This window comes from Tamandua tetradactyla, chromosome 20 (assembly GCF_023851605.1).
Source record: "Tamandua tetradactyla isolate mTamTet1 chromosome 20, mTamTet1.pri, whole genome shotgun sequence".
NCBI lineage: Eukaryota > Metazoa > Chordata > Mammalia > Pilosa > Myrmecophagidae > Tamandua > Tamandua tetradactyla.
In genome coordinates this window covers 61077509-61103587 of record NC_135346.1, presented here as the reverse complement: position 1 = coordinate 61103587, position 26079 = coordinate 61077509, and the positions used below count along the sequence as shown (strand labels likewise).

The following is a 26079-nucleotide window of genomic DNA, read 5'->3' as shown; positions in this document are numbered from 1 at the left end:
AAACAACCCAATTATAAAATGGACTAAAGATATGAACAGGCATTTTTCTGAAGAGCAAATACAGATGGTTCAAATGCACATGACAAAATGCTCATTCTCATTAGCTATAAGGGAAATGCAGATGAAGACTACAATGAGATACTACCTCATACCTATAAGAATGGCTACTATTAAATAACAGGAAACGACAAATAGTGGAGAGGATGGGGAGAACATGGGATATTTATGTACTGCTGCTGGGAATGTATATGGTACAGCTGCTATAAGTAGTAACACAGCAACCGCAGAGGAAAGAATGTGGGGAGGGACAGAGTTACAGGGAAGTTCAGACTTTCTATCTGGTGAGGGTGTGTTTATTAGTTATCTTCTTTTGGCACACAATGAATTTATCTAAAATTGACAGTGTTGATGGACTACTGGCTTTGGACATTATACATGATGCCCAAAGAATGGAGGTGGCTGAAAGATAAACTGACTGAGGAAGTAGAGTGGCAAACAATGGTGTGTACATATGATCAAATATTGTGCTGCTTCAAAAAGGAACAAAGTTGTGAGGCATGCAATATTATGTATCAACCTGTGGGACATTGGTGTGGCAAAAAAAGCCAGAAACTAAACAGCAAATATCATATGGTCTCATTTAGAAAATACTTATGAAAAAACAGAGCCTTAGATAGTAAACTCTTATAGCACTCACATGAAGTCTGGAGTGGTAATTGTTATTTCTGGATTTTAAGAGGCAGTTTTATACATGTATGTATTAGTTAGGGTTCTCTAGAGAAACAGAATCAACAGGGAACACTTGCAAATATAAAATTTATAAAAGTGTCTCGTGACCGTAGGAACACAGAGTCCAAAATCCACAGGGCAGGCTGCAAAGCCAATGACTCTGATGGATGGCCTGGAAGAACTCCGCAGGAGAGGCTCACCAGCCAAAGCAGGAATGGAACCTGTCTCCTCTGAGTCCTCCTTAAAAGGCTTCCCATGATTAGATTTAGCATCACTAATTGCAGAAGATACTCTCCTTTGGCTGATTACAAATGGAATCAGCTGTGGATGCAGCTGACGTGATCATGACCTAATCCTATGAAATGTCCTCATTGCAACAGACAGACCAGTGCTTGCCCAATCAGATCAACAGGTACCACAATTTGGCCAAGTTGACACCTGTCCCTAACCATGACAATGTATAAACTGTAATTTGGAGATAAGAATGATGCCGATCATGTCAGCTGTAAGCCAATACAGAATACAGGGCTACAGAAGACACTGACTATATTTTAGAACCTCATCTACTCTTTGAGATCAAAGGATGAAAGATTTATCTTGCCCAGAACCTAAACTATCTGTAGCACATAATCTAACTCAATCTATCTGGATAGATCATTTAAACAATTCAAACACAGTGAGCTTACAAAGGAGTGAGGGCCTTTAATCCTTTATAGCTTAACGCAATGCCTGAATATATCCCAGAGTAAATTAAGCACATACTCAAGAAGTATTGATAAAATCCCTTGAGGGATGGAGAAAAAATATGGAACTATTAAACTGTCCACCAGGGAAACACCTGATACTGTGTCAAACATTAGGGATCCCCAAATCAACCGGATAAACCCTTGATCTTGAGGCTTGCTCTCGTGAAGCTTATGCATGGAGCAGATTAGCTTAGCCTACCTATTGGTGTATCCAGGAATTACTTCCAGAGGACCTCTCTCTAAGCCTAACTCTGCAAGTGAAATCATTGCCCTACCCCCATGTGGGACATGACATCCAAGGGTGGAAGTTTCCCTGGTGGCATGGTAGATGCCTTCCAGGGATGAGCCTGGCCTTGAAACCATGGTATCAATAATGCCATCCTACCAAAAAGGGGAAAAATGTATAACAAATAAGGTATCAGTGAATTCAAACACAGTCAAGAGGCTACTCTGGAGGTCACTCTTACACAAACTTCAGTTAGATACTGCTGCCTATAATAGCTTGCCAAACCCCAACTAAAACCATTTCTGCCAATCCTAAAGAACACCTCAGGTGTTATATAAGATTTTCCAAAGGTTCCACGAACTAAGGTAACTTTCCAGAAACCTACAACCCCCAGATAGTTCTCTGTATCAGATAAGTCATGACACGCAGTGAGACCAGCCTCTCCAGAACATCTACTAGTTCCATCCCACTATTCCATGTTATTGACAGCCCCTTCCAACATGAAAAATTACAATGGGCATAGCCTCAACACTCCATAGAATGGGAGAAAAATCAAAGGTGATGGTGGAGTTATACAGAGAAGGTAGGGTTTGACAAATGAGAATGATTGCTGAACATTATACTGATATTTCCTTTAGTCTCTGGTATCTTTGAGCAACTAGAAGCAAAAACCTAAAATTGTGGAATTGTAACTCATACCAAACTCTGTAATGTGTTCTCAACTAATTATTGTGAAGTACATCGCTGAAAAATGATTTTCTGTTTCGTATTTCATCCATGAAAAACCTGAAATATGGGCACTTTCACGGAATCAATAAAATTGAAACATAAAAAAAAGATACAAAAACTGTTCTTCTCTCCCAAACTTAGTATTGATGTCCGATCATTTATAAAGAATATGAAAAGAAGAAACAAACCAAAGAACAAGAAAATCTACTCTATACTTTCTATGTACTTTTACTTATCTGAGCTCTTAAAGTACAGAAGCAGGCATGACACCATTCTGCCAAAACACACAGTACAATTGGTACAGTGCACTGCTATTAATTTTGAGTTAGGATATGATTGGTTAGTGTGGGGGCACAAGAATGTTTCCATACCAAATGGAAGCATTTACAGGACATTTATGAAAGGGATGCCTATGTCTTTTGTTGGCAGGAGGATTCATCCTGATGGAGAAAAGGCCATAAGGAGACTCACCATTAGGAGCCAGGGCCAGGAATCCTTCTATGGGTCCCAGGGAGAAAGGAGGCAGGTGTGAGGTCAGACGGGGGCCAACATCACTTGGCATCCTGCAGTGTGGTCCAGCCTCATTTGGAAAAGAGAAAATAAGGAAGGTCCAGGAACCCTATTTGAAATATATGAAGGTGGGATGAGGTTCCCAGTGCTAAAAAATACATGAACTAAGTCCATGTCCAAGGTGCTCAAGAAAATCAGTGCCGTATCGCCTCTTAGATGGATCTCCCAAATGTCACCCAATCTCAATCATATCATCCTCCAGCCTAACTCAGGGGCAGAGCCTGTCCAATTCCTCCAATGTCACCTCAATGAAACCTAGAAGAAACCACTAGTTTCCATGTAAGTAGCTTGGCTAAGAACTGGTAACACACGTGACCTCTTTGTTACTAATCCTTGGGTAACAACACAGCACTAGGGAACTTCTTAGGAAGCAGATGGTGAATATTGGGTATTTGTGGCTCTGAAGGTTTTCTGACCAGGATCTTAGGTGAAATGTATCCTTGTCCACCAGTTGTGCCACAGCTGGCCCCTACATTCTTGCCTGGGAAAGGACTTGAACTACCTGAGCTCCTGTCTAGGTAAGCGCTGGCTGCCCTGGGATAAACAGGCAAAATGTGCAAAAATCTCAACATTCATGGGGAAAACACACACAACATGTCAAGAAATGAAATGTTCCCAAAGCCTTGAATACAAAGAAATAACCCTGATTTTTATATAAATACATTGCATCTCACACTTTCCAAAAACACTGAGCCCCAGCTACACTCAGACAACATACTCATGACTTCTTATCCCCAAATATCCAATCCACACCAATCCACCCGTTTGAATACATATATCACATTTCCACAAATCCACTAAATACACATACAACCCCCAAACTATGAACTCATAGGAACACAATCACAAAAACCTGCACAATATAGGTCATAGTCTGAATTTTTACATACCCAAGGGGTCCGCAGATAACACACACAGAATACCCCATGTCCAGGACAACAAACAGCCACCTCTCCTCCACCCAAAATCAAGCACAAAACTTCCTCAGATATGGACACTGAACCCTTACCCCAAGGAAGAACACACGTGTCTCTCACACTCCAGACACATCCCCCCAGAACCTCCACAGCTCAAGAATACCCCGATCAGACCACGCCAGAGCCCCGATTCCACACAGAGAAGAGCACAGCAAAACTCAGCCTCAACCTCTGCAAGTGAACGCAGAGATTAAATGGACACACAGACATGCAGTAAATTTAATGTGTAGCCACATCTACAAATAATTTAAATATATACATCATTTAAAACAATTAAATATATACATACACACCATTTACCCTCACTCCAGAGGCCAGTTCCCGCATGATGCGCTGGATCTTCATGCCTTAGAATGTCACGCAGGTTGCAATGGTGTCAGCCACCCCTTTCCTCGGCAGAACAGCGGTTTTCAAATGCGGAGGGTCTCACATCACTGGCATCAGCAGGAACGAACCTGGCGGGCACAGGGTCCGCGCTTTGCCCCATTTCCCAGCGCACTTGAACCCCGGAACCCCCAAACCCCGTCAGCGCCGCGATCCGGTCCCCGCGCTCCTCGGGCCCACGGGGCGGCGCACGGCGGGAGCCTGAGGGCAGGACACGGCCTTGGGGAGCAGCTCCCGACGGACACGGAGGACACAGGACCCAAGAGCACATGCGACAGCGAGCTCAGGGCCACCTTAGACAGCCTCGGGGCTCAGCAGCCATTCTCTGTCTCACACAAGCGGCATAAAAGCTCGTAGGAGCGGCGGGACCGCGGTCAGAGGACGCACCTCGCGCCCCAGCCCCGAGGTCCACCGACGGGGTCGCGCCCTCGTGTGTGCGCATGCGCCTCTCTGCAGTGCTGTGCGCATGCGCCTCTCTGCAGGGACCGGTTCCCAACCGACTCAAGGGGCGGTTTGAGGGCGGGAGACCACGTGCCTACATGAAAAAGTTAGAATAGGCCGAGGCAAAATACCCCTGAAGAGTGGGATACAAAGATCAAAGACGATGGTGGTGTTAGTTATACAGAGATCAGTTTAACAAATGAATATGAGTGCTGAATATTATTATATTTGTATTTGTATTTATATTATATCATATTATATTATACTGATATTTCGTTAGCCTCTAGCAGCCAAAATAAAAACAAATTTGTGTAATTGTAACCCATACCAAACTCTGACATCTGTTCTGCACCTGATTGCTGTGATGTACTTTGAAATGTATTGCTTTAATGTATATATATTATTTAAGGAGAAGGAGGAGTATAACAGAGAAGATAGGCTTAGCAAATGTGAATGACAGCTGAGTCATTACATTTACATTGCTGTTGTCTCCAGTGTCTTGGGGCAGCTAGGAGAAGAAATGGAAAATCATGGAATTGTAATCCACACCAAATTTAAAACCTGCTGTATAATTACTTGTTAAAATATACTTGGAATGTATTCCTTTTTGTACATATGTCATATTTCACAATAAATAAAAGTAAAAAAAAAGAAAAAGATAAACCCACCAAAAAGAAAAAGGAAAAGAGACGCCATAAGGCTAAGCCACTCAGCCACTCTAAGGAGGACAAAGGCCCAGCATCAAATCTCATAAAAAAAAGTTAGATGGATTTGCCTATACTGATATGAGAAATTTCTGTTATGTATTCAATGCCAACAAAACACAAGTTTATCCTTATCTCTTGTGTGCTTAAATATTACCGAACTTATAAAGATATTTTTCCAAACAGCACATGCCAAATAGAGTCCTTTTCCTTTCTTAGCCGGTTATGCTGGGTGGATATCTGGTGACGATTTCCTCAGTTATGTGCTGTGATCCAATGAAGTAAGATCTCCATTCTTCTCAGTAGCCAGAGTTCTGGCAGTCTTGAACTGGGAGCTAGTTTTCCCATCTCCATCTGGATTTCTGGAACCTAAAATCATTGGGGGGACATTTGCTAACACTGAAGTTTCCCTGTCCACATGCCTGCTCACTTAATGATGTTCATGGCTCTGATACCTCAACAAGTAATGGTGAATCCATCGTAGCATCAACACTGGAGCATTTTTGACAACCGAGTTCACACAGTTCCTTTTCTTTACAGAATCTCCAGTGCTCAGGCCAGACATGACTGTGAAGCTTGGAACCTCCCTGTATCTTTTCACTGCACAGCCAATTCCCCTGCCCACTCCTGGCCCACCACACCCACTTCCCAGGGTGCAGCATGCACAGCCCATCCTGAATCCATCTTTAACTTCTGAGACCTTTCCTCTGCTGCCTGCTTTCCCCAGGACCTTATTGGTGATGGGATATGGGGGCCCTGTCACCAGTGGGCCTGGAACCGACAGGGCCATCGTCCAAGTCTGGAACCAAGGAGGATCACCTGAACCCCTTCAAACTCAGACCTTTCCCTTTCCTCAGACCACCCAGATTGCCTCAGGGATCCTTTCTGGGGGTGGTCAGCATTCCCTTCCCATGACCTTGAAAGCCTCTGTAGTGGAGACCATCAAACCTGCCACTGTTGTGGGAGACGTCTAGGCTGCAGTGGGTGGTTGGTTACCAGGCCTTTCTCCTCAGGATCCAGCACCAGCTTCCCAGATGACCCCCATTGTTCCTCCAGGGAATACGCCATCCATGTCACAGTGGTCCCCCAGTGGGGAGGCCCTGTGTTCACCCTCACAGGATGACTCCCGCGATCCCAAGGGTGTTTACCAGAACTTCCGATGTTGGCAGCACTACAATTCCCTGACCCAGATGCAATTCTGCCTAAGTCCTGATGTCAAAGCTTTTTCCTGCTTTCTCATGTGAGTGTCTTCCACTTAGGGACATGCTGAATGACTTGTAGTATTCTCATAGAGAGGGCTGGGGAAGGGACAGTTGAGGTTCGGGTATTAGAGGTTAGGGAATTAGGGAACAATTGAAGGAGGGTCATGAAGGAAGAGTGACCTATTGAGAGCAGATATATTTTTAACATCTTACCCAGGAATCCCAGTTTATAATATATTTTAACGTCCCAAATCTGAATTGATCCTTACCACCTCATTTAAAGTGTGTGTCCAATCTTTGGTTTTGTTTCATTATCCCAATAATCATTTTCCTGAGACAAAAATCAGGAGGTTTCCCATGATAAAGTGAGGAGCAATGACTTGAATTGTGGTGTCTGATTACAAAGGTCCTACTCCTGCCATTGTACTTTACCTCCCAGCACAGACTTGAGCGTGTGCCATCCAGGTAACGTCAAATACACTGGAGTGGTGAAAGGTGCAAGAACCAGGGAGAGACCTTGACCATTGCCCGACTCTCAATGTTCTGGAGTCTTCAAGTTAGAACCAGGAGGAGGTAGATCATATACAGATATTAAGTGCTTGGGCTCGCCTTCACTGCGTTTGTAATGCTGGAGAGGATATCTCACTGAGTAACCGCATCTATCAGGGAACTATACATTTAATTCAGAGGATATCTGAGAAAAATTCCATCAGTTAATATATTAACTCCTTGTTTGACAGAATACACATGCTATGGTTCATTACAAGACATCTACTGGTTTTCTCAGTATTAGTCTTGTAATTATTTTCTAAAAGTATTATTATCATTGTCATTTTGGATATTTTGAGAGGACAAGGAACAAAGAGAAAAAAGCTCACAAAGAGTTAGAATGGATGCTTGAACAAGGAATCCAGGGCCACAGGCTGTTTTGAGAATGAGGCAGAGTCATTAGTGGTTATGGAATTTTCTCTTTTCCCACCTAGATTGATCAAATCTCCCTACTCTGCATTGCCTCGCAGTGTGTGTCAACCACACTCAGCACATATCAAGTTCTACAAGATTGTTGTTTTCCTTTTACATTATGCCCCCCAATGTCTGAACTCCTACATGAAGCAGGAAATAATTTAATGGAATCCCTAAAAAAGCCATTTCAGAGCAGCCTTAATGATTCCTCACATTCTTGAACTGCTCTGGGGACCCTCTCGGAGTAGACACTCAAATGCAGTTAGATAGCCTAATCTTCTAAATCTTGGGCCAGCTAAGCACTTTCTCCATTGGAATGGGCTCAGATAACCTTTGGTTCTGGACATGTAATCTCCCTCCTCAAACATCAGGCTGTGCAGGTGTGTTTTTCAAAGGTCCTTTTCTACAAAACCTCCACATCAGAGTCATATCTGAAGTTACTTAAATTGCTGCCTTGGAAGTCTCCAAGTGGGAGCCCAGGAATCTGCTTTTAATGTACCCTCCTGGGTCATTCCATACACAACAAAGTGAAGGCTCAAGGGCAAATCAGAGTCTCAAGCAAAGTTTTTCTTAAGCGCAGGTTTCCCAAAATGAATCACTGTGTTGGTATTTGTATTTTATCTCTGATGGGGATAATGTGAAATAGAAGTACTGAAAACCCTACAGTAAACATTGGAAGGAGGACACATGAAAAGACAGATGGCCGAGCACATGTGATGGGGGCAGGCGATGCATGTAGGGTCTGGGCAGGGGAGGGAGGAGGTGCATGTAGAATGTTACTGACATGGAGGATTTTAGCCCAGTGCTTCAATCCCTGGACCATTGGAAGCCCACTATGCCCCTTGAGGAGGGACTGCATAGAGCCATGCAGGAATGGTGACACACAGCAACTTTGACAGGATGATGTACTAAGAGATGTCAGGAAAGTAAGTCAAAGGATCCTCATTACTTTGCAGGGGTTTGGTGATGTGCTCTACAAGCTAGATTTGTACCTGCCTCAGTGGATACAGACATGGAGGCTAGGTGCATAGAACAAGAGGCCACAATTCCTTAGGATATAGTGGCCAGAAATCATTTCCCAACATCAAAGAGGAGTCAGAGGACTTCCGGAGAAGATGGCGGCTTAGTAAGACGCGCGGGTCTTAGTTCCTCCTCCAGAAAAGCAACTAAAGAAACAGAAACAATACGAAACAGCTCCCGGAGTCACGACAGAGACCAAAAAGACAGCGTACCCCATTCTGGAACAGCTGAACAGGCAGGGAGAATCTGCTGCGGTGAGATACCCAAGGGGCGCGCGGTTTCCCGGCCGGGGCGGCTGGCGACTGGGGTCCCCTCCACGCACGTGGCTCCCCGGTCTGACTGGGAACATTGGATAGCGGGGCCCTCCCGTCACGCTTGGCGTTTCGGGACAGCTGGGCAATTGGGACCGGCACTCTCCCAAGCTGCGGCGGCCAGCGACCCCCACCTCCACGCGCGATTTCCGGGGCCGACTGCCGTGCAGACAGACGAGCGCCACGAGCGCCACCTACTGGGCAGGAAAAGAAAAACAGAGCCCAGAGATTTCACAGAAAAACCTTTCAACCAGCTGGGTCCCACACCCAGGGAAATCTGATCAAATGCCCAGACACCAGCAGAAAATAATGGATGACGCTCGGAAAATTGAAGATATGGCCCAGTCAAAGGAACAAACCAATAGTTCAAATGAGATACAGGAACTGAGACAACTAATGCTGAATATACGAACAGAAATGGAAAAATTCTTCAAAAACCAAATCAATAAATTGAGGGAGGACATGAAGAAGACATGGGCTGAACAAAAAGAAGAAATAGAAAATCTGAAAAAACAAATCACAGAACTTATGGGAGTGAAGGACAAAGAAGAAAAAATGGAAAAAACAATGGATACCTACAATGGTAGATCTAAAGAGACAGAAGCTACAATTAGTGAACTGGAGGATGGAACATCTGAATTCCAAAAAGAAACAGAAACTATAGGGAAAAGAATGGAAAAACTTGAGCAGGGGATCAGGGAACTGAATGACAATATGAAGCGCACAAATATACGTGTTGTGGGTGTCCCAGAAGGAGAAGAGAAGGGAAAAGGAGGAGAAAAACTAATGGAAGAAATTATCACTGAAAATTTCCCAACTCTTATGAAAGACCTAAATTTGCAGATCCAAGAAGTGCAGCGCACCCCAAAGAGAATAGACCCAAATAGGCGTTCTCCAAGACACTTACTAGTTAGAATGTCAGAGGTCAAAGAGAAAGAGAGGATCTTGAAAGCAGCAAGAGAAAAACAATCTGTCACATACAAGGGAAACCCAATAAGACTATGTGTAGATTTCTCAGCAGAAACCATGGAAGCTAGAAGACGGTGGGATGATATATTTAAATCACTAAAAGAGAAAAACTGCCAACCAAGACTCCTATATCCAGCAAAATTGTCCTTCAAAAATGAAGGAGAAATTAAAACATTTATAGACAAAAAGTCACTGAGAGAATTTGTGACCAAGAGACCAGCTCTGCAAGACATACTAAAGGGAGCACTAGAGTCAGATACGAAAAGACAGAAGAGAGAGGTATGGAGTAAAGTGTAGAAAGAAGGAAAATCAGATATGATATATATAATACAAAAGCCAAAATGGTAGAGGAAAATATTATCCAAACAGTAATAATACTAAAAGTTAATGGACTGAATTTCCCAATCAAAAGACATAGAATGGCAGAATGGATTACGACCCAGCAATACCACTGCTAGGTATCTACTCAAGGGACTTAAGGGCAAAGACACAGACGGACATTTGCACACCAGTGTTTATAGCAGCATTATCTACAATTGCAAAGAGATGGAAACAGCCAAAATGTTCATCAACAGACGAGTGGCTAAACAAACTGTGGCGTATACCTACGATGGAATATTATGCAGCTTTAAGACAGACTAAACTTATGAAGCATGTAATAACATGGATGGACCTAGAGAACATTATGCTGAGTGAGTCTAGCCCAAAACTAAAGGACAAATACTGTAAGGTCCCACTGATGTGAACCGACATTCGAGAATCAGCTTGGAATATATCATTGGTAACAGAGACCAGCAGGAGTTAGAAACAGGGTAAGATAATGGGCAATTGGAGCTGAAGGGATACAGACTGTGCAACAGGACTAGATACAAAAACTCAAAAATGGACAGCACAATAATACCTAAGTGTAATGTAACTATGTTGGAACACTGAATGAAGCTGCACCTGAAATATGATTTTTTGTTTGTTTGTTTGTATGTTTGTATCTTTTGTTTTTGTTTTTTTCTTTTTCCTTTTTATATATATATATATATTATTAGTATTATTATTTTAATTCTCTTCTCTATATTAACATTCTATATCTTTTTCTGCTGTTTTGCTAGTTCTTTTCCTAAATCGATGCAAATGTACTAAGAAATGATGATCATACATCTATGTGATGATACTAAGAATTACTGAGTGCATTTGTAGAATGGAATGATTTCTAAATGTTGTGTTAATTTCTTTTCTTTTTTTTGATTAATAAAAAAATTAAAAAAAAAAAAAAAAAGAGGAGTCAGAGTTGGAGGAGTTTGGTTTGGGGAAGCCAGGGTCTCAGACATCCTCTGCACGCGTCCTTCAGCCCTTACCTCCATGTCTGCATGTTAATCCCCTGGCTAAAGCAAAGCCAGAGCAAACTCATCAAAACCACCTCGTTACCACCATCCATTACCAAAACATCTGTGTTACTCCAACAGGAAACATGTCAACTTTAAGTGGAAATTAAACCCTTAATGTTTGTATCCACTTTCTTACCAAGAACTTCACATATCCTTACTTGGTTTACTGGCCCAAAATCTCTAAGCCCCAGACAGGATTCCTAAATCTAGGCACTGATCTGTGCTTTATGTAGAATAATTACATCCCAGGCTGAGATTTTGAATGTCAGTGCTTCATATCTAGGTTATGACTGCAGTATTTGAGCTGGGGTCACTGATTTAATTCAATAACCTATAAAGACATTGCTTTGTCCCACTGGGTCCTAGCAGAGAAAGGTGTAATGGGAATACCTGAAGCTGTGGATACATCTTGAGAATCTGCCATACCATGGATGGCTCATTTTCTTCACATCTTTCTTAAGTTTTAGTGCATGGTACTGTAGATGAAAGGATGATGTCGTGACCTCATGAGTTTCCACAGAATTGTGGCTGTTATCCTGAGAGATTAGCCTTTCTTAAGAAAGGATTTATCCAGGACCTTGATAATCCACAAAAGAAAATTCTTTACCCTTTTTATTAGTTCTGATCTCTGATATAGAACTTCTAGTGGACTAAGATTACTTGGCAATGTTTGTGCCTTCCTCCCATGCTAGGTTAATGGAGTTTGAGATTGAGGAAGGAAGGCATATTGAGATGTTGGAGGAGAGAGATGGTTCCCTTTGCCTCCCCCCTCTAGCCCCTTTGAACTTTGATCTTCAGGGGCCCCCAAGTACTGTGGAAAGACAGCAGCCAAGTATGGCTCATCACATTCCAGCAGAAGATGAAGACCAAATGGGCATAAAGGAGAGTAGGATTCACATGTGCTACATTCCTTTCTAGATGTGGAATTTCATGTTTCAAGGATTTGGATTTCAAGAAAAACCCATCAAGAGCCTTAGTTCTCAGCAACACTTTCTCATAAATTTATCAATTTTGACAGTTGTTGTAACTACTCTCTCACCTTGAATGTCAACTGGGGGAGGGGCAGTTTATGTATGATGCTTAAGAAGTTTGTGACTGATGAGGGGATGTCTTAGAATACTTGATATCTTCCACTTAAATAGTATAACAAAACAAAAGAGCATTACAGTCCTCACTTCTGAACTGATCACGTGGTCATAGTTCATATTTATCACTATCTTCTTCTACTACCCATTCCATGCTCCCTCTACCCTCAGCAAGCTCTTCAGCTGGCCGTGGATCTTTACCTGGTGAGGTGACCCAAACCTTCATTCCTGAAGTTTCAGGGCCATTGGCAGTCCTGCCTGGATTGGGTACTTGCAGTTTTCCATTGATTTTAATCACAGGGCATGATAGTATTAAAAGATGCCCTGGGGGATCTCCTATACTCCAAAAAACTCTTTTTTACCTCCATTGTGTAGTTGCAGTCCTATTTCACCCAGATAATCAGGGTCAGTCACCCCAGACAATAATGTATTCCTCTTCTTGGCTTGTGATCCAGGGGTATGAGTAGCCCAAAGTGACCAGCTGAAGTCTTAGACTTCAGTTCAATGGAATCATCATTGTTTCTTCTGGGGGAAGTACCCCCCCCCCCCACTTTTGAAACTAAATCCTGTAGACCAGCAGAGCTCAGGGTCACGAGGACAGGAAGCAAAAATTTTCCTAGTGGATCACTAAGGGTAATAGTGAGTGGTACCACTCCCACTGCCACCCCTTGGTTCCTGGACCCATGGATCAGTTCTAGGAGAAACAGCACCATACAGTGGATATGTATCACAGCATATACAGCTTCCTGGAGAACATTACCCCAGCCCTTCATTGCCACCTAGTTGGCACAGTATCTGAGTTTTCAAAAGGCCATTCCACCATTCTATTGATCCAGCTGCTTCTGGATGATGGGGAACATGGTAAGAACAGAGAATTCCGTGAGAACGTGCCCATTCCCACGCTTCATTTGCTGTGAAGTGTATTCCTTGATGAGAAGCAATGCTGCGTGAAATCCAATGATGATAACTGTTACAAAATGAGAGAAATGAAGGAGAAAGCTTGAACTAATATAATAATTGCCGAGGGTTTGTAAACATGGAAATTATGGTCAAAATCAAGAAAGATTTAATGAGTCTAAAATGACAATGTTTTCTTGGGCTCAGCCTGTTCTAATGAAAAGATATAAAAAAAATTTTCTAAATAATCAGTATAAAAAGCAAAGAGTCTGTGTTTTATCAAAATTACTTATGTTAACTTTTATCATGTCATAATCTGTATAAAAAATACTGATTTTCTCCTGGGTATCATTATACTGGCAAAAAACTGTCTTTTCTTGCCCCAAACCAGGTGGCTTATCCTATTAATCCAAGTAATATTGCTGTAAATGAATCTATTACTGGCTAAATAATATTCAAATCATATAAATACCTAAATTCCTTTAAGCCAAAATATTTTAATGCTTTGTCCAGTGTTTATATAAATTACATATGTGTAAACTAAATTTATCCCAAAATAACCATGGCTTATGTTGGGAGCAGATCAGATTTGAGGTTTGAATGCAAGGGAAAAATATACGCATGGAATTTCTTCTGTTCACTTGATGTGGCCATTACATGCAACTGATGTTGCTATCACATGACTTTGGTACGAAACAGTTAATAGCGAAGGGCTGCGAAAGAAATTTCCACCTTTATCTAAACAGCAAGCTCAGGACATTGTTCAGACTTGTCCGATGTGTGGACCTTTAAATGTTCTCCCATTTGCATCAGGGTTTAATCCTCGAGGTCAAAAAGCAAATGAATTATGGCAAATGGATGTTACTCATATTTCACATTTTTGTAAAATGCAATATGTACATGTTATATAGACACCTTTTCTCATTTCATATGGATCACCGCACAATTTGGAGAATGTTTCTGCCATGTTTGATCACATTTACTTAATGCTTTTGCTGTTATGGGATGCCCTCAGTCTATAAAAATGGACAAAGGTCCTGCATTTACAGGGAAGCAATTTTGTAAATTTTTGTACTACTTTTCATATTACTCATATCACAGGAATTCCAGATAATCCCTCTGGGCAAGGAATTATTGAATGAGCAAACTGGACACTGAAGTCTATGCTAATGAAACAAAAAGGGGGAGATGATGATCAGGAGGATGATGTTGTGAAAATAAATACACCAAAAGATCAAATAGCAAAAGCACTGTTTACTTTAAATTTTTTGAACATTTATGATAATTCACCACAGACTTCTCCAGAACAACATTTTAGTAATTTGGAAAAGAAAAATGATATCACCCAAACAGAGCTGCAGCTGCAGCCAATCAACTGGAAAGATATTAAGGATGATCTATGGAAACCAGGCATGATAAAGGTGTGGTAGGGGATTTGCTCTTGTCATTACAGATGACGGAACCTCGGATTGCATCCCCTCAAAAGAATAAAACCCAGACATATCAACCCTGATGAAAATAACTAAATGGTTACTGTACATTATAGGACATATAACTTTAATTGCTGCAGGACAGGGACATAATTATACTTATGGGGCTTATATTCCTAACCCACCTCTGCTGTGGGCCCTAACATGGGCAGATCCAACTTTACCAAAATATCTGAACACTAGTTTAGGATTCCCAGGTCCAGTAGATTCAAGGCTTCCAAAACTACTTAAGGAAGAAGAAAAATGGTGTCAAATTTAACTCTTCCATTTTTAGAAAGATCCACATGCATAGGTATTGAATTATGGTGTATGACAATAAGCAGTCAAGCTACACAGTTTAAGATCAAGAATGATTCTTGTAATTACCTATATGTATATCCCTCTTTTAACTTTACGGAATCTATTAAATGGGAGAGAAAGTTGGAATGGATGGCAGTTATGTCATATGAATCAAGCTGTTATCATAATTATGATTCCTATGGAATTGTAAGAGATGCAGTCCCTGTGGGACCTCCCATCTCTAACTCGGAGATAACCGAGACTATATGGACAGGCAAGCTAAGTCAGAGTTTAATACGTAGAGAATGATTTGTGCCAAATCCATGGAAATAAATATAACATTAGTCAGAGAAATTTCTGGAAAATTTTCCTAGGACTCGGACCAATTTTTATAGTGAATTCTAGTAACTATAACTTCTCTTTAAATAGCAGCCATAAACACCATATGCAAATATGTACTGGACATCCATATGTATTTGTTAAAGGTCAAATGCAAATAAGAAATCAAACTTTGAACTGTGAGAATTGTTCTCTATTCACTTGTCTCCAAGCATTTATGTTGCAGGGAAATGAGATGATTATAGCAGCAAGGAGAAGAGGAGGTATTTGACTGTGGGTGCAGATGTCAAGATCTTGGCAATCCTCTCCAGAAACACAAATTCTGATCCATTTGGCAAAACAATATCTGAAAAGGACTAAGAGACAATTAGTCCTCATTATTGCAGTTGTCATTGGAATCATCACAGCGGCTGTGGTCGCTGGAACTGCATTGCATCAAATTATACAGATGCAGCATTATGTTGGGGAATGGCATAAAAATGCCAGTGAACTGTGGTGTAGTCAATCTCATATTGATGAGAAAATTAATAATAGACTAAATGATATAGAGACATCATTGGTCCATATTGGAGATCAAATGTATAATTCAGATGTTTTAGGAAGTTTAAAATGTGACTGGAATGAGAGCAATTTTTGTATTACCCCTTTAAGATATAATCAATCTGAAAATAGAATGGGAAAAGGTAAAGAGGCATCTTCTGGGGCATTTGGATAACTTAAGTCTCGATATCTTAAAATTACAAAAAAGGGTATTAGAAATATCTCAGAATAATTTACATATAGCCTAAGGAGATGATGTTATACAATCACTTACCCAAGAGTAAAAAAATCTTAATCTTATTTATTGGTGGACATCACATCATTTTTTGACTACTATAGGCTTAGGTTTAGGGCTGTTTATACTTTTTGTTCATAGGAGGGACCAGATGTAGCAACTTATCCTACACCTTAGTAGGGATATCTCAACATGTCTCACACCACTGGACACCTAGAAATTTCACTGAGGTGGAAGGCCCCTGCATTTTTGTTGGATTTGTCTCCCATCCTCTGACATGCAAATGCCTTACCAGTACGTCTAGAGTGCTTACTACTTATTGCTCACTAGGCCCAATCAACATGATATCATCAATATAATGGACCAGTGTGATGTCTTGTAGGAAGGAGAACCTACCAAGGTTCCTGTGGACAAGATTATGACACAAGGCTGGAGAGATGATATACCCTGAGGTAGGACAGTGAAAGTATATTGCTGACCTTGCCAGCTGAAAGCAAACTGTTTCTAGTGGTCCTTCCTAATAGCTATTGAGAAAAAAGCATTTGCCAGATCAATAGCTGCATACCAGGTACCAGGGAGTGTATTGATTTGCAGCAGCGATGATACCAAATCTGGAACAGCAGCTGCAATTGGAGTTACCACTTGGTTGAGCTTACGATAATCCACCGACATCCTCCAAGACCCATCTGTTTTATGCAAAGGACAAATAGGAGAGTTGAATGGGGATGTGGTGGGAATCACCACTCCTGCATCCTTCAAGTCCTTAAGAGTGGCGCTAATCTCTGCAATCCGTCCAGGAATCCAGTATTGCTTCTGATTTACTATTTTGCTAGGTAGGGGCAGTTCTAGTGGCTTCCACTTGGCCTTTCCCACCATAATAGCCCTCACTGCATAAGTTAGAGAGCCAATGTGGGGATTCTGCCAGCCGCTCAGAATGTCTATTCCAATTATACATTCTGGAACTGGGGAAATAACTACAGAATGTGTCCACATACCCACTGGACCCACTGTAACATGAACCAGAGCTAAAACTCCATTGATTACCTGCCCTCCATAAGCCTCCACTCTGACTCATGGACCAGAGTGATGTTTTGGGTCCCCTGGAATCAATACCACTTCTGAACCAGTGTCTAATAATCCCAGAAATATTTGATCATTTCCTTTTCCCCAGTGCACAGTTACCCTGGCAAAAGGCTGTCAGTCTCCTTGGGGAAGGCTTGGAGGAAGATTAACAATATAAATTTGTGGCAGTGTAACAGGGTTCTCCCCCAAAGGGACCTGGCCTCCCCTTCATTCAAGGGGCTCTGGGTCTGCACACAGTTGAAGTCTGGAAATTGATTAAGGGGCCATGACTCTGTGTTTTTTTAATTCAGGTTAGACTTCATTTCACTTGATAGAACTCTTTTGTTCATACAGCTCAAACAAAAATTTAGTAGACTACCCTTCTATTGCATTTCTAGGTACCCTGTAATTTACTAGCCAATGCCACAAATCTCTGCAAGTCATATAATTTTGACTCCTGCTTTGAGTTTGCTGTCTATTATAATAGCCACATCTACCCTGTCTTTGGCGATTAAGTGTGGCCACCTGGCTTCTGCCAACTGGGAATCTGGTCATCTCCATTGTGTTTAAGGATTCCAGCTCAGTGACAGCAGTTCCTACAGTAATATCTGACCTACAGAGAAGTGCAACCACAGAGCTCTTCAGGGATGATGGTGCTAGTCTCACAAATTTATTTCTCACCATTCTGGTAAAAGCTTCATTCTCTGGATATTCCTGGAGTGTAAGAGCAGGCTTTGCATGAAAAATCCACTCTAACATTCCAATATCTCTAAGCCTCTGGATCCCCTCATCCACATTATACCAGGGCAGTTCTAGCATTTCGACATCAGGTAATGTCGGCCACCTTTTGATCCATGTTTCAACCAACAAACCAAACAAACTGTTAATACCTTTTCTAACCCCTCGAGCTATAACTTTGAATGCAGAATCTCTGTTTAGTTGGTCCATATCAATAAATTCAGCCTGATCCAACTTTATACTCCTCCCACAATTATCCCACACCCTTAAAATCCATTGCCACACATATTCCCCTAATTTCTGTCTATATAAATTGGAAAACTCACACAGTTCTTTTGGAGTATAACATGTGATACTTTGTACCTCACCTTTAGGTGCCTGTTGGACTTCAGTCTAGTTTTAGGTTGAAAGAAATGAGGGGTCTTGGGGGTGGGTCATGAGCAGAATTAGAAATATCTTCCAAGCCATTTGCTTCAGGGCATTCGTTTGCAGTTTCATCTGGCCAAAACAGGATTAACCACTGTAGGGCTAATCCCTTCAGGAGGATGTTGGGTGGCCAACTCCTCAAGGCAGGCTGGAGGTGGTGTGGCTATGTCCTCAGGGCAGACTATTACAGGGTTATCTAGAGAAGACTCAGCATGACTTAGGGTTTCAACCTCACCCGCAACATCATTATCAATCCATGTCACCATCCCATTTTTCAAGGTCCCAATCCTTTCCAATCAATGCCCTCACTTTAATGGCAGACACCATGCAACATTGAGATTTCAGTTTACATTGTAAAGTGCTACTCTAACAATAAGATTCTGAGTGTGATTTTCAGATCTCAAGTCTACGGCTACAGGAAACAAGATTTTCCTTCAGGATACACACAGGAACTTCTCCATCTGTCAGATGGCACTTAAGCTTCTTGTTTGCAGGCTTAAGCCCATCCCTTTCAATCCTTAATGCATACAGTGTATCTAACAACAACCAGCCAACATCTCTTTACCTCTTATTTCCATAAAACTCTGTAAAAGTCTCAAAAACATTATGCCCCAGAGCCTGGCTTTATACAAACAAAGCATTAGGAGAATCAAATGGTAATATTTTGACTATCTCTTCTGCTAACTCACTCCATGGATTGGGAGTGTCATTCTGATTATGGGAATCAGAGTCTTTAGTGCCTTTGAGTCCAGTCAGAATAGAAAACATTTATAAAAACCCATTTTTAAGATTCTGTTTCTTAAGAGACACTCCTGGTACCAAGTTGTATTAGATAGGGTTCTCTAGAGAAACAGAATCAACAGGGAACCCTCGCAAACATAAAGTTTATAAGAGTGTCTCACATGATCATGGGAATGCAGAGCCCAAAATCTGCAGGGCTGGCTGTGAAGCTGATGATTCCCATGGAGGGTCTGGATGAACTTCATAGGAGAGGCTCATCAGCCAAATCAGGAGAGACTGTCTACTCTTAATCCTCCTGAAAAATCTTCCCGTGATTAGATTGAGCATCACTCGTTGCAGAAAACACTCCCCCTGACTGATTACAAGTGGAATCAGCTGTGGATAGAGCTTGCATGATCATGATTTAATTCTAGGGCATGTCCTCATTGCAACAGACAGGCCAGCACTTGCCCAACCAGACAGACAGGTACCATCACTTGGCCAAGTGGACACATGTACCTGACCATGACAGCTACCTACTACCAAATGCAATCATTGTGAACATCACCAGGCCTCCTTAACTTACAGGACTGTAAAGAGCTACTATTTATCCATTCTCTTTCCTCACAGTTGGTTGAGAAACGTTTTCAGGCCTTGAAAGATGGAGAGGGTGTGAAAGCCCCCCCAAGTTATGGTGTACCCAGAATGGAATTGGTGACTTCCATGGGTAAGAAGAGCCGTGGAACAGACTGTGGAGATGACCATGGCTCACTTCTGTCCTATAAAATTAATATTAATGCCCCACACTGTGATGGTAGAACAGACAATCACCTGGTTATCCCTAAAGACTTTGCTGTGGCTCCTTATATCATGACTGCACAATTCCCCTCTCCTTCCAATTCCCCTACATTGCAAAGAAGGACTGAGGAAGCTGATCAAGAGATATTGTCTGCAAGGGAAACCAACAGGCCAGCACACAGGTCCGTGGAGATGAGGATAAGGAGTTCCCAAGTCTTGTCTATCTCTTGGCACCTGGGTATTTCCTACTGCCATGGGGGCGTTTCTAGCATCGTTTCTGACTCAGGCCATCTCCCCACTAGAGTTCAAAGGGTCCAGTGAGCATCCCAGAATATATCTTCTGAGAAGAGAGCTCTCAGTCATACTCCACATACTACTGCCACTTCTCCAAGGAGAGCTGTTTCTGATAGTCCATCTTCTCCTGAAAAGATGCCCCAACTAGAGACTGACTCTGGGGTCCCTGGGAGACTGCTTTCAGCAATGAGTTTGGTTGGAAATACTCAACCTCAAAAAAGAAAGTGTGACCTTGTTGTATGTCATAGAAAGAAGCACCATTGTAGAAAGTAGAAAGCAGAAGACCAAACTTCACATACCAGCTCTTTCATTTTGGGGTCCCAAACTAGATTTTTCCTCGACTGTACCAAAATGACCTGCAGAGCTGAATTCTCATGCCAGTGCTGTTCCCTGGAAGTTCTAGAGTGTATGGGGAGGGCTGGAAAGAGATTCAGTTTTCTAAGATGGAAATGATCTCCTGGGTGGTGCATGAGGAGTGGGCCTTTTAGCTGAGCTGTGTATAAGTTATAAAGATAGTTTGGATTGAAAATATTCTAAGTGATTCAATATTCTCTAAGCACATCCTGGTATTTGTTGGATTGAGGAACTGTGAAACAGGATGGATGTGGCTGGTCACAGACTCTTTGGTTCCAAAGGGGCCTGTTTGAGTTATTGCCTGTAGATTCCTGCTAGAGAAAGTCTCACTTTGCAGCTTTCCCTGGTAACTGCTCAATCTCCATTGATTCCTTCCATCTTCTGCTAAAAAATTCTAGATTATATTCTGGTGCTCTTCTTCTGTGCTTTTTAGTAACAGGTAAGTCCTAAGGTATCACTTTCCTCTTCCCCTCCACACAAGCCCTGGCTCAATGTGTGTGGCCTTCTCTGGTCATCACAACATTATCTGTGTATCTTAATAATTTCTTAATGGGAGATTGCTTTTTTGCCATTCAGATAATGGTCCATTACCTGCTTTCCTGTAAATGGCCTAGACAAAATGAAATTTCTTGGAGTTTGTGTGTTCTGCTTCTCTGAAAGATGAAGACACCAGAGCATCTATGATCCTCAGCACATCCAGGACAACTTCTGTCTGGGTGGTTTGGGCAGAGATGCACAAGCTTCACTTTCTGTGGACATGGCTTTGTGCATTTCAGACTCAGTAAAGAAGATAGCATCATTAAGATACAGAGGGATTCTCAGTAGACAATTATATTCAGCTATTTCTTCACCTTAATGAGGACAAACAAAATTGAATAGGCTGAAAAGTTTCATGTTTTGTTTATCAAAAAGGTATTTACATTTAATAGGCCATTTGTGTAGGATGTAATATCACTTTGTGTATTTCTATGTAGGAGAGTGTCTTGTCCAACTAGGTAGGGATGGATACATTACCAGTGACCAAGGGGCTGAGCTCAGGAGCCTATATGATCTTCCAAAGATCATCCAACCAGTACTTTTCCCACTCTTTAGCAATTAATGACTGAAATTCTTACTTTGAATAATACGGATGAAGGTTTTTTTGTATGCTGTATGGAAGAGGTCATGTTTCATACTTTATTCATGAGAGTTATCCCCTTATTGCAGCACCACTTTTTAAATTTTTGTTTGTTTGTTTGTTTGCTTGTTTGTGTGATTGGGAAGTTCATGGGTCAGGAATAGAGCCTGGCTCTCCCACATGGCATGTGATAATTCTACCATTGAACTGCCCTTGTACCCCCTGCAGAAAGAGATTTATATGCACATCCTGATAGTTCTTTTCCAACAAAAGTAATATCAATTAGGCTGCAAAAAAGCCAAACAGGATCAGACTTGGATTGGGGTGCACTTTAGGCTCTGGGCTTCCCTGCATGGGCAGGGTGGATGAGAGCTGTGGGGGAGAGGAGAAGGGCTGAGGTGCTCACTCAGGCCCCTGCTTGGGCTCCTGTAGAGGCCCATGGTCAGAGGCATGGGGCTGCCTAGGGATGGTGCTTTTGGCATCCAATATTTGAGGAAGGGGTATTTGGAGGGCTAGGTGGTGCTGGGTAGACATTTTCTGTACCTGTCCTCAACAAGTAAAGGCCATATGATGAAAAAAGAAAAAGTGTTGAGAGCAAAGAGGGAATGTGCACTCATTCCACTGAATGGTCTAGTCCTCACCTTTTAGTCTCCAGTTAACTCCTCAACATCAATTGTGTGTGGTCCACCTCTCCAAACGCTTCCTAGTGGCCCTAACTGCAGACACTCATCATCCCTGCTTGGAAAACCCTGACACTCACCCTTGTTCCTGCACAGCTAATGGCTCCTTCTCCAAGTTTAAGTTCTGATTCCTTCTCCACTGCCTGTGTGGTTTCAGGAAAAATGAGACCCCCAGCATGTGTCCCCTGGCACAGTTCAGCATGCAGAACTGTGTACCCAGGGCAGAAGCAAAGTGGAGCTAAACCCATGCTTGTACCTAGGGGCCTTCCCCATTGCTTACTCCCAGGAAGGAGCTTGGGATAGAAATGGGCACATGTCAGCACACTCTGATTCCTCCCACATACTTCACATTTCTGTTCCACATTTTTTCTCTGCCCACAATCTTCTTATCAAGTGAGCAGCATGCAGGAGGTGTGTGCTCTTGATGGTTATTTGGGTAATGGAAATTTATACTTGGCCATGCTTTTCCTAGCTGATGGCCCCTCTCTATTGCTAGTTGGGCCAACCAAAGAGACATAGGGCTCACAAGCTGTGCTGTTCCTGGACAGTATGATGCACAGATAGACACCATGCACCTATTGTACAGAAGATTCCTAAACAACACTCCATGCAGGCCTCTCTGCAGCATGGTTTCTCATCATGAGTTTCTCTCTGCTGATGTGTAGGCCAGCACCCACTTTGGTCATTCAATTCTAAGATACTGATAGAATGACAGAGAACAAGCTCCACCATTCACTGGTGTATGTCTTTACCCAAGTCTGCAACATTTGTACATTCACTCCTTAGTCTTCATCACGAAGTGGAAGCATTCAGAGTAGCTCATATAGTTTTGGATGGAAAATGTATCCTTTCTGAAGGGAACTGTGTTCAATCCTGTCCTGTTATGCTCTCCATCAAGGATGGGCATCCTTGCAATTACACACAAGCAATGCACTGATTGCTGTTGTATTCTCAAACACCTGTCTGTTTTATGGCCCTCACATCCATATTTTGGCTGAACAATTGACAAGAAGCAGTAGAGCCACATGCTGCCCCACCCTGGTGCCATTCCTGATATTTACAGTCTTCCTGGCATATAATAGGCAACCACTCACCACTGAGCTGCGGCTTCTTGGTCAGGTCTTCCATCTCTTCTCAGGTAATATATGTGAGGTCAGGATTTGTGATGTGAAGGATTGATTATTCTCCTTTTATAGAAAGCAACTGAGGAAGCCATGGAGGGTGGCCTACTATTTGTGGTCATGATTTCTGTTTGAGTTCTATCAATTCACCCACTCACCCACACACTCACACACCCTGCTTTCCACTAAACACACATCTCAATGGAAACTTAGCACAGTCTTCCCAGGGTTTATTTTCAAATACATGCAAAAGTTTGCCTTAGTACTTAGCAATTGTTTACTCCAATGAGTATGGAGGAAATAGCTCTGTAGGTTTCCATTGTATTTGCCATTCCACAGAGCTGATTTGTAAGGCTCTGTTTTAGTTTGTTAGCTGCCACAATGCCATATACCAGAGATGGAATGGCTCTTAAAAAGGGAAATTCAATAAGTTGCTAGTTTACAGTTCTAAGGCCAAGAAAATGTCCAATCACAGGCATCCATCCAGGGAAAGATACCTTGGTTCAAGAAAACAGATGAAGTTCAGGGTTTCTCCCTCAACTGAGAAGGCACATGGTGAAGAGGGTCACAGTTTCTCTCTCAGCTGGAAGGGCACATGGTAAGCAAGGCATCATCTGCTAGCTTTCTCTCCTGGCTTCCTGTTTCATGAAGCTCTCTGGGAGGTGTTTTCCTTCTTCATCTTCAAAGGTCACTGATTTGTGGACTCTGCTTCATGGTGCTGCAGCATTCTCTGCTTTCTCCCAATCTCTTTCTTTCTCCAAAATATTTCCTCTTTTATAGGACTCCAGAAATTTATCAAGGCCCACCCAAATGGATGGAGACATGTCATCACCTAATCCAGCTTAACAACTACTCTTGACAAAATCACATCATCCAGGGAGATGATCTGATTACAGTTTCAAACACACAGTATTGAATAGGGATTATTCTACCTTTGGGAAATGAGATTTTGATTAAAACATGGCTTTTCTAGGAGACATGGAAACCAGCACAGGCTCCAAACAGTGGGATTATGCAAGGCAGTATGTTTGATGGTATGAAGCTGAATGTACCCCCAAAGAAGTCATATTCTTAAATTTCATCCATTCCTGTGGTTGTGGAAACATTGTTAGTAGGTCTTTTGGTGAATGGGATCTTCTTTCTTTTAATTAAGAAATATTTACTCAATCATAATTCAGCAATATTACACAATCAATGGCTCAGAATATCATCACATAGTTAGGTATTCTTCAACATGATCTTTTTTAGAACATCTATGTTACTTCAGTCAAGGAAAGAAACAGAAAAAAGGAAGAACTCATACATCCCATACTTTTTGCCCCTCACTTGCATTGACACACAGTGTCTCAATTTACCCAATTTTTACCCTGTAACTCTCATTATTTATTTTTATCCATATTTTATTTTACTCATCTGTCCATTCCCTGAATAAAAGGAGCATTAGACACAATATTTTCACAATTACACAGTCACACTGTAAAAGCTATATAGTTTTACAGTCTTCAAAAACCAAGGCAACTGGAACACAGTCCAACAGTTTTCAGGTACTTCTCTCAAGCCACTACAATACACCATAAACTAAAAAATAACCTCCAAAATAAGCTCTTGACTCTGTTTGAAATATCTTAGCCACTGAGACTTTATTTTGTCTTATTTCTCTGATCCTCAACTCAGTGAGGAAGCTTTTCTCATTCCCATGATGCTGGGCCGTGGCTCATCCCTGGGGGTCAGTTCCCATATCACCAGGGAGGTTTACACCACTGGGAGTCAAGTCCCACGTAGGGGATGTGCAGGGAGTTCACTTGCCAAGTTGACTTCAGACAGAGGCCACATCTGAGGGAACAAAAGAGGTTCATTGGGGGTGAACATTAGGCGTAACTATCAGTAAATTTACCTTCTCTTTTGCAGGCATAAGCTTCATAGGGCTGAGCCCCAAGATTGAGAGGTCAGCCTATTGAATGTGTTACCCCACTTCTTGCAAAAAATATCAGGAACTCCCCAGATGGGGAAGCTGAATGTTTCCTCCTTTCTTTCCAGCCCCCAAGAAGCATCACACTAAACTATTTTTTTATTCTCCACCCAAATTACTCTGGGATATACTGGGGCATCACACTAAACTGTGCAAACCAACAATATCTCATGCTCTATTCAAGATTCTATGTAATTATGGTGTTTAACTAAACTGACCATACAAGTTAAATTAGATATTATGTTACCTAAAATATAAATTTTGCACCAAATAAATATCTCTCCCTTTGATCTCACACAGAGGTTGAAGTTTGAAAATATGGGTCATATCATCCTTTACCCAGTGTCCTGTTTCATCTTAGTCTCATCCACAAAAGCTACATTCATATCGCTACATGAAGTCTGATCACCTTTTTCAGTTTTTTTAACTTGCTGAATGGGGTAATGCTGATTTTCATAACTGAGTCTCAGGTGTCACATAAATACCAAAGTTTCATGGAATGACCAGGTTATATACAAACAGCTCAGTATCTCAGAATTTAGAAATATCAGTTACAATTCCTAAATGTATGTGACTGCTGTAAGA

The 26079-nt window shown here is 41.9% G+C and overlaps 1 protein-coding gene and 2 long non-coding RNA genes across 3 annotated transcripts in view; 1 reads left to right on the top strand and 2 right to left on the bottom strand.

Moving 5' to 3' along the window:
* Positions 1–202: 202 nt before the first annotated feature.
* On the bottom strand, positions 203–4842 carry LOC143664220 (uncharacterized). Its single transcript, XR_013166379.1, has 3 exons — positions 4749–4842; positions 4271–4432; positions 203–3049 (listed from the first exon to the last, which is right to left on the bottom strand). It is a non-coding gene; the product is annotated as an uncharacterized LOC143664220 (long non-coding RNA).
* A 10-nt stretch (positions 4843–4852) lies between these two features.
* The window catches only part of LOC143664223 (uncharacterized), a 28745-nt gene continuing 7518 nt past the window's right edge, over positions 4853–26079 (top strand). The window contains exon 1 of the long non-coding RNA XR_013166381.1: positions 4853–6746. This is a non-coding gene — a long non-coding RNA (uncharacterized LOC143664223). The remainder of the gene's footprint in view (positions 6747–26079) is intronic.
* Positions 25062–26079, bottom strand: part of LOC143664215 (olfactory receptor 14C36-like) — a 176608-nt gene continuing 175590 nt past the window's right edge. The window contains exon 12 of the transcript XR_013166371.1: positions 25062–25358. The gene's annotated coding sequence lies outside the window, so the exon portion shown is untranslated. The remainder of the gene's footprint in view (positions 25359–26079) is intronic.